Here is a 10,122-nt window from a genome sequence, read left to right on the forward strand (position 1 = left end):
ATATCTCAGCTTTGGGATGAGATAGGCTGAAAAGAATCACACCACTGTGTAAGTCAGGATGTGCTTAATCAACATCGTGAGTTTGGAAGAAATCTGAGACAGTCAAAAATTTAGTCTAAAAAAACACAAAGGGGTACCACTTAGTGTTTTTTTGGGTGAAAAATGTGACCTCCTCAGATCTTCTTCAAACCCACACCGTGTGTCAGGGAGGTCCTGACGAAGAGAGTGGTGTGGTCATTTTTGCCCTACCAAATCCCAAAGCTGACATACAGGGACATGTGCTGCATAAAATGTATAACTGTAAATTTCATGATAGGATTCCTACTTCCAGTGAAGCTAGGTAAACACATGAGTAGAAGGGTGTGATCAAAAAAGTCTAGTCCCTCCATTATATGCTACATTGCATCTGTATTTTGCTTTATTAGACGTATAACAAGCTCATAAATTCAATTCCAATATACTCAATACCAATAAACCTATTGAGAGAAAATCCCAGTTACGTTAGTCCTCATATCTCAGCTTTGGGATGAGATAGGCTGAAAAGAATTACACCACTGTGTAAGTCAGGATGTGCTTAATCAACATCGTGAGTTTGGAAGAAATCTGAGACAGTCAAAAATTTAGTCTAAAAAAACACAAAGGGGTACCACTTAGTGTTTTTTTGGGTGAAAAATGTGACCTCCTCAGATCTTCTTCAAACCCACATCGTGTGTCAGGGAGGTCCTGACGAAGAGAGTGGTGTGGTCATTTTTTCCCTACCACATCCCAAAGCTGAGATAAAGGGACATGTTGTGCTGCATAAAATGTATAACTGTAAATTTCATGATAGGATTCCTACTTCCAGTGAAGCTAGGTAAACACATGAGTAGAAGGGTGTGATCAGAAAAGTCTAGTCCCTCCATTATATGCTACATTGCATCTGTATATTGCTTTATTAGACGTATAACAAGCTCATAAATTCAATTCCAATATACTCAATACCAATAAACCTACTGAGAGAAAATCCCAGTTACGTTAGTCCTCATATCTCAGCTTTGGGATGAGATAGGCTGAAAAGAATCACACCACTGTGTAAGTCAGGATGTGCTTAATCAACATCGTGAGTTTGGAAGAAATCTGAGACAGTCAAAAATTTACTCTAAAATAACACAAAGGGGTACCACTTAGTGTTTTTTTGGGTGAAAAATTTGACCTCCTCAGATCTTCTTCAAACCCACACCGTGTGTCAGGGAGGTCCTGACGAAGAGAGTGGTGTGGTCACTTTTGCCCTACCACATCCCAAAGCTGACATATAGGGACATGTGCTGCACAAAATGTATAACTGTAAATTTCATGATAGGATTCCTACTTCCAGTGAAGCTAGGTAAACACATGAGTAGAAGGGTGTGATCAAAAAAGTCTAGTCCCTCCATTATATGCTACATTGCATCTGTATTTTGCTTTATTAGACGTATAACAAGCTCATGAATTCAATTCCAATATACTCAATACCAATAAACCTATTGAGAGAAAATCCCAGTTACGTTAGTCCTCATATCTCAGCTTTGGGATGAGATAGGCTGAAAAGAATCACACCACTGTGTAAGTCAGGATGTGCTTAATCAACATCGTGAGTTTGGAAGAAATCTGAGACAGTCAAAAATTTAGTCTAAAAAAACACAAAGGGGTACCACTTAGTGTTTTTTTGGGTGAAAAATGTGACCTCCTCAGATCTTCTTCAAACCCACACCGTGTGTCAGGGAGGTCCTGACGAAGAGAGTGGTGTGGTCATTTTTGCCCTACCAAATCCCAAAGCTGACATACAGGGACATGTGCTGCATAAAATGTATAACTGTAAATTTCATGATAGGATTCCTACTTCCAGTGAAGCTAGGTAAACACATGAGTAGAAGGGTGTGATCAAAAAAGTCTAGTCCCTCCATTATATGCTACATTGCATCTGTATTTTGCTTTATTAGACGTATAACAAGCTCATAAATTCAATTCCAATATACTCAATACCAATAAACCTATTGAGAGAAAATCCCAGTTACGTTAGTCCTCATATCTCAGCTTTGGGATGAGATAGGCTGAAAAGAATTACACCACTGTGTAAGTCAGGATGTGCTTAATCAACATCGTGAGTTTGGAAGAAATCTGAGACAGTCAAAAATTTAGTCTAAAAAAACACAAAGGGGTACCACTTAGTGTTTTTTTGGGTGAAAAATGTGACCTCCTCAGATCTTCTTCAAACCCACACCGTGTGTCAGGGAGGTCCTGACAAAGAGAGTGGTGTGGTCATTTTTGCCCTACCACATCCCAAAGCTGAGATAAAGGGTCATGTTGTGCTGCATAAAATGTATAACTGTAAATTTCATGATAGGATTCCTACTTCCATTGAAGCTAGGTAAACACATGAGTAGAAGGGTGTGATCAGAAAAGTCTAGTCCCTCCATTATATGCCACATTGCAGCTGTATTTTGCTTTATTAAACGTATAACAAGCTCATAAATTCAATTCCAATATACTCAATACCAATAAACCTATTGAGAGAAAATCCCAGTTACGTTAGTCCTCATATCTCAGCTTTGGGATGAGATAGGCTGAAAAGAATCACACCACTGTGTAAGTCAGGATGTGCTTAATCAACATCGTGAGTTTGGAAGAAATCTGAGACAGTCAAAAATTTAGTCTAAAAAAACACAAAGGGGTACCACTTAGTGTTTTTTTGGGTGAAAAATGTGACCTCCTCAGATCTTCTTCAAACCCACACCGTGTGTCAGGGAGGTCTTGACGAAGAGAGTGGTGTGGTCATTTTTGCCCTACCACATCCCAAAGCTGACATATAGGGACATGTGCTGCACAAAATGTATAACTGTAAATTTCATGATAGGATTCCTACTTCCAGTGAAGCTAGGTAAACACATGATTAGAAGGGTGTGATCAAAAAAGTCTAGTCCCTCCATTATATGCTACATTGCATCTGTATTTTGCTTTATTAGACGTATAACAAGCTCATAAATTCAATTCCAATATACTCAATACCAATAAACCTATTGAGAGAAAATCCCAGTTACGTTAGTCCTCATATCTCAGCTTTGGGATGAGATAGGCTGAAAAGAATTACACCACTGTGTAAGTCAGGATGTGCTTAATCAACATCGTGAGTTTGGAAGAAATCTGAGACAGTCAAAAATTTAGTCTAAAAAAACACAAAGGGGTACCACTTAGTGTTTTTTTGGGTGAAAAATGTGACCTCCTCAGATCTTCTTCAAACCCACACCGTGTGTCAGGGAGGTCCTGACAAAGAGAGTGGTGTGGTCATTTTTGCCCTACCACATCCCAAAGCTGAGATAAAGGGTCATGTTGTGCTGCATAAAATGTATAACTGTAAATTTCATGATAGGATTCCTACTTCCAGTGAAGCTAGGCAAAGACATGAGTAGAAGGGTGTGATCAGAAAAGTCTAGTCCCTCCATTATATGCCACATTGCAGCTGTATTTTGCTTTATTAAACGTATAACAAGCTCATAAATTCAATTCCAATATACTCAATACCAATAAACCTATTGAGAGAAAATCCCAGTTACGTTAGTCCTCATATCTCAGCTTTGGGATGAGATAGGCTGAAAAGAATCACACCACTGTGTAAGTCAGGATGTGCTTAATCAACATCGTGAGTTTGGAAGAAATCTGAGACAGTCAAAAATTTAGTCTAAAAAAACACAAAGGGGTACCACTTAGTGTTTTTTTGGGTGAAAAATGTGACCTCCTCAGATCTTCTTCAAACCCACACCGTGTGTCAGGGAGGTCTTGACGAAGAGAGTGGTGTGGTCATTTTTGCCCTACCACATCCCAAAGCTGACATATAGGGACATGTGCTGCACAAAATGTATAACTGTAAATTTCATGATAGGATTCCTACTTCCAGTGAAGCTAGGTAAACACATGATTAGAAGGGTGTGATCAAAAAAGTCTAGTCCCTCCATTATATGCTACATTGCATCTGTATTTTGCTTTATTAGACGTATAACAAGCTCATAAATTCAATTCCAATATACTCAATACCAATAAACCTATTGAGAGAAAATCCCAGTTACGTTAGTCCTCATATCTCAGCTTTGGGATGAGATAGGCTGAAAAGAATTACACCACTGTGTAAGTCAGGATGTGCTTAATCAACATCGTGAGTTTGGAAGAAATCTGAGACAGTCAAAAATTTAGTCTAAAAAAACACAAAGGGGTACCACTTAGTGTTTTTTTGGGTGAAAAATGTGACCTCCTCAGATCTTCTTCAAACCCACACCGTGTGTCAGGGAGGTCCTGACAAAGAGAGTGGTGTGGTCATTTTTGCCCTACCACATCCCAAAGCTGAGATAAAGGGTCATGTTGTGCTGCATAAAATGTATAACTGTAAATTTCATGATAGGCTTCCTACTTCCATTGAAGCTAGGTAAACACATGAGTAGAAGGGTGTGATCAGAAAAGTCTAGTCCCTCCATTATATGCTACATTGCATCTGTATTTTGCTTGATTAGACATATAACAAGCTCATAAATTCAATTCCAATATACTCAATACCAATAAACCTATTGAGAGAAAATCCCAGTTACGTTAGTCCTCATATCTCAGCTTTGGGATGAGATAGGCTGAAAAGAATCACACCACTGTGTAAGTCAGGATGTGCTTAATCAACATCGTGAGTTTGGAAGAAATCTGAGACAGTCAAAAATTTAGTCTAAAAAAACACAAAGGGGTACCCCTTAGTGTTTTTTTGGGTGAAAAATTTGACCTCCTCAGATCTTCTTCAAACCCACACCGTGTGTCAGGGAGGTCCTGACGAAGAGAGTGGTGTGGTCACTTTTGCCCTACCACATCCCAAAGCTGACATATAGGGACATGCTGTGCTGCATAAAATGTATAACTGTAAATTTCATGATAGGATTCCTACTTCCAGTGAAGCTAGGCAAAGACATGAGTAGAAGGGTGTGATCAGAAAAGTCTAGTCCCTCCATTATATGCCACATTGCAGCTGTATTTTGCTTTATTAAACGTATAACAAGCTCATAAATTCAATTCCAATGTACTCAATACCAATAAACCTATTGAGAGAAAATCCCAGTTACGTTAGTCCTCATATCTCAGCTTTGGGATGAGATAGGCTGAAAAGAATCACACCCCTGTGTAAGTCAGGATATGCTTAATCAACATCGTGAGTTTGGAAGAAATCTGAGACGGTCAAAAATTTAGTTTAAAAAAACACAAACCCTTAGTGTTTTTTGGGGTGAAAAATGTGACCTCCTCAGATCTTCAAACCCACACCGTGTGTCAGGGAGGTCCTGACGAAGAGAGTGGTGTGGTCATTTTTGCCCTACCACATCCCAAAGCTGACATATAGGGACATGTGCTGCACAAAATGTATAACTGTAAATTTCATGATAGGATTCCTACTTCCAGTGAAGCTAGGTAAACACATGAGTAGAAGGGTGTGATCAGAAAAGTCTAGTCCCTCCATTATATGCTACATTTCATCTGTATTTTGCTTTATTAGACGTATAACAAGCTCATAAATTCAATTCCAATATACTCAATACCAATAAACCTATTGAGAGAAAATCCCAGTTACGTTAGTCCTCATATCTCAGCTTTGGGATGAGATAGGCTGAAAAGAATCACACCCCTGTGTAAGTCAGGATATGCTTAATCAACATCGTGAGTTTGGAAGAAATCTGAGACGGTCAAAAATTTAGTTTAAAAAAACACAAACCCTTAGTGTTTTTTTGGGTGAAAAATGTGACCTCCTCAGATCTTCTTCAAACCCACACCGTGTGTCAGGGAGGTCCTGACGAAGAGAGTGGTGTGGTCATTTTTGCCCTACCACATCCCAAAGCTGACATATAGGGACATGTGCTGCACAAAATGTATAACTGTAAATTTCATGATAGGATTCCTACTTCCAGTGAAGCTAGGTAAACACATGAGTAGAAGGGTGTGATCAAAAAAGTCTAGTCCCTCCATTATATGCTATATTGCATCTGTATTTTGCTTTATTAGACGTATAACAAGCTCATAAATTCAATTCCAATATACTCAATACCAATAAACCTATTGAGAGAAAATCCCAGTTACGTTAGTCCTCATATCTCAGCTTTGGGATGAGATAGGCTGAAAATAATCACACCCCTGTGTAAGTCAGGATGTGCTTAATCAACATCGTGAGTTTGGAAGAAATCTGAGACAGTCAAAAATTTAGTCTAAAAAAACACAAAGGGGTACCACTTAGTGTTTTTTTGGGTGAAAAATGTGACCTCCTCAGATCTTCTTCAAACCCACACTGTGTGTCAGGGAGGTCCTGACAAAGAGAGTGGTGTGGTCATTTTTGCCCTACCACATCCCAAAGCTGAGATGAAGGGACATGTTGTGCTGCATAAATTGTATAACTGTAAATTTCATGATAGGATTCCTACTTCCAGTGAAGCTAGGTAAACACATGAGTAGAAGGGTGTGATCAGAAAAGTCTAGTCCCTCCATTATATGCTACATTTCATCTGTATTTTGCTTTATTAGACGTATAACAAGCTCATAAATTCAATTCCAATATACTCAATACCAATAAACCTATTGAGAGAAAATCCCAGTTACGTTAGTCCTCATATCTCAGCTTTGGGATGAGATAGGCTGAAAAGAATCACACCACTGTGTAAGTCAGGATGTGCTTAATCAACATCGTGAGTTTGGAAGAAATCTGAGACAGTCAAAAATTTAGTCTAAAAAAACACAAAGGGGTACCCCTTAGTGTTTTTTTGGGTGAAAAATGTGACCTCCTCAGATCTTCTTCAAACCCAAACTGTGTGTCAGGGAGGTCCTGACAAAGAGAGTGGTGTGGTCATTTTTGCCCTACCACATCCCAAAGCTGAGATGAAGGGACATGTTGTGCTGCATAAATTGTATAACTGTAAATTTCATGATAGGATTCCTACTTCCAGTGAAGCTAGGTAAACACATGAGTAGAAGGGTGTGATCAGAAAAGTCTAGTCCCTCCATTATATGCTACATTGCATCTGTATTTTGCTTTATTAGACATATAACAAGCTCATAAATTCAATTCCAATATACTCAATACCAATAAACCTATTGAGAGAAAATCCCAGTTACGTTAGTCCTCATATCTCAGCTTTGGGATGAGATAGGCTGAAAATAATCACACCCCTGTGTAAGTCAGGATGTGCTTAATCAACATCGTGAGTTTGGAAGAAATCTGAGACAGTCAAAAATTTAGTCTAAAAAAACACAAAGGGGTACCACTTAGTGTTTTTTTGGGTGAAAAATGTGACCTCCTCAGATCTTCTTCAAACCCAAACTGTGTGTCAGGGAGGTCCTGACAAAGAGAGTGGTGTGGTCATTTTTGCCCTACCACATCCCAAAGCTGAGATGAAGGGACATGTTGTGCTGCATAAATTGTATAACTGTAAATTTCATGATAGGATTCCTACTTCCAGTGAAGCTAGGTAAACACATGAGTAGAAGGGTGTGATCAGAAAAGTCTAGTCCCTCCATTATATGCTACATTTCATCTGTATTTTGCTTTATTAGACGTATAACAAGCTCATAAATTCAATTCCAATATACTCAATACCAATAAACCTATTGAGAGAAAATCCCAGTTACGTTAGTCCTCATATCTCAGCTTTGGGATGAGATAGGCTGAAAAGAATCACACCACTGTGTAAGTCAGGATGTGCTTAATCAACATCGTGAGTTTGGAAGAAATCTGAGACAGTCAAAAATTTAGTCTAAAAAAACACAAAGGGGTACCCCTTAGTGTTTTTTTGGGTGAAAAATGTGACCTCCTCAGATCTTCTTCAAACCCACATCGTGTGTCAGGGAGGTCCTGACGAAGAGAGTGGTGTGGTCATTTTTTCCCTACCACATCCCAAAGCTGAGATAAAGGGACATGTTGTGCTGCATAAAATGTATAACTGTAAATTTCATGATAGGATTCCTACTTCCAGTGAAGCTAGGTAAACACATGAGTAGAAAGGTGTGATCAGAAAAGTCTAGTCCCTCCATTATATGCTACATTGCATCTGTATATTGCTTTATTAGACGTATAACAAGCTCATAAATTCAATTCCAATATACTCAATACCAATAAACCTACTGAGAGAAAATCCCAGTTACGTTAGTCCTCATATCTCAGCTTTGGGATGAGATAGGCTGAAAAGAATCACACCACTGTGTAAGTCAGGATGTGCTTAATCAACATCGTGAGTTTGGAAGAAATCTGAGACAGTCAAAAATTTACTCTAAAATAACACAAAGGGGTACCACTTAGTGTTTTTTTGGGTGAAAAATTTGACCTCCTCAGATCTTCTTCAAACCCACACCGTGTGTCAGGGAGGTCCTGACGAAGAGAGTGGTGTGGTCACTTTTGCCCTACCACATCCCAAAGCTGACATATAGGGACATGTGCTGCACAAAATGTATAACTGTAAATTTCATGATAGGATTCCTACTTCCAGTGAAGCTAGGTAAACACATGAGTAGAAGGGTGTGATCAAAAAAGTCTAGTCCCTCCATTATATGCTACATTGCATCTGTATTTTGCTTTATTAGACGTATAACAAGCTCATGAATTCAATTCCAATATACTCAATACCAATAAACCTATTGAGAGAAAATCCCAGTTACGTTAGTCCTCATATCTCAGCTTTGGGATGAGATAGGCTGAAAATAATCACACCCCTGTGTAAGTCAGGATGTGCTTAATCAACATCGTGAGTTTGGAAGAAATCTGAGACAGTCAAAAATTTAGTCTAAAAAAACACAAAGGGGTACCACTTAGTGTTTTTTTGGGTGAAAAATGTGACCTCCTCAGATCTTCTTCAAACCCACACCGTGTGTCAGGGAGGTCTTGACGAAGAGAGTGGTGTGGTCATTTTTGCCCTACCACATCCCAAAGCTGACATATAGGGACATGTGCTGCACAAAATGTATAACTGTAAATTTCATGATAGGATTCCTACTTCCAGTGAAGCTAGGTAAACACATGAGTAGAAGGGTGTGATCAAAAAAGTCTAGTCCCTCCATTATATGCTACATTGCATCTGTATTTTGCTTTATTAGACGTATAACAAGCTCATAAATTCAATTCCAATATACTCAATACCAATAAACCTATTGAGAGAAAATCCCAGTTACGTTAGTCCTCATATCTCAGCTTTGGGATGAGATAGGCTGAAAAGAATTACACCACTGTGTAAGTCAGGATGTGCTTAATCAACATCGTGAGTTTGGAAGAAATCTGAGACAGTCAAAAATTTAGTCTAAAAAAACACAAAGGGGTACCACTTAGTGTTTTTTTGGGTGAAAAATGTGACCTCCTCAGATCTTCTTCAAACCCACACCGTGTGTCAGGGAGGTCCTGACAAAGAGAGTGGTGTGGTCATTTTTGCCCTACCACATCCCAAAGCTGAGATAAAGGGTCATGTTGTGCTGCATAAAATGTATAACTGTAAATTTCATGATAGGATTCCTACTTCCATTGAAGCTAGGTAAACACATGAGTAGAAGGGTGTGATCAGAAAAGTCTAGTCCCTCCATTATATGCTACATTGCATCTGTATTTTGCTTTATTAGACATATAACAAGCTCATAAATTCAATTCCAATATACTCAATACCAATAAACCTATTGAGAGAAAATCCCAGTTACGTTAGTCCTCATATCTCAGCTTTGGGATGAGATAGGCTGAAAAGAATTACACCACTGTGTAAGTCAGGATGTGCTTAATCAACATCGTGAGTTTGGAAGAAATCTGAGACAGTCAAAAATTTAGTCTAAAAAAACACAAAGGGGTACCACTTAGTGTTTTTTTGGGTGAAAAATGTGACCTCCTCAGATCTTCTTCAAACCCACACCGTGTGTCAGGGAGGTCTTGACGAAGAGAGTGGTGTGGTCATTTTTGCCCTACCACATCCCAAAGCTGACATATAGGGACATGTGCTGCACAAAATGTATAACTGTAAATTTCATGATAGGATTCCTACTTCCAGTGAAGCTAGGTAAACACATGATTAGAAGGGTGTGATCAAAAAAGTCTAGTCCCTCCATTATATGCTACATTGCATCTGTATTTTGCTT

The sequence above is a fragment of the Hoplias malabaricus genome, chromosome 18 (assembly GCF_029633855.1).
Source record: "Hoplias malabaricus isolate fHopMal1 chromosome 18, fHopMal1.hap1, whole genome shotgun sequence".
Taxonomy (NCBI): Eukaryota; Metazoa; Chordata; class Actinopteri; order Characiformes; family Erythrinidae; genus Hoplias; species Hoplias malabaricus.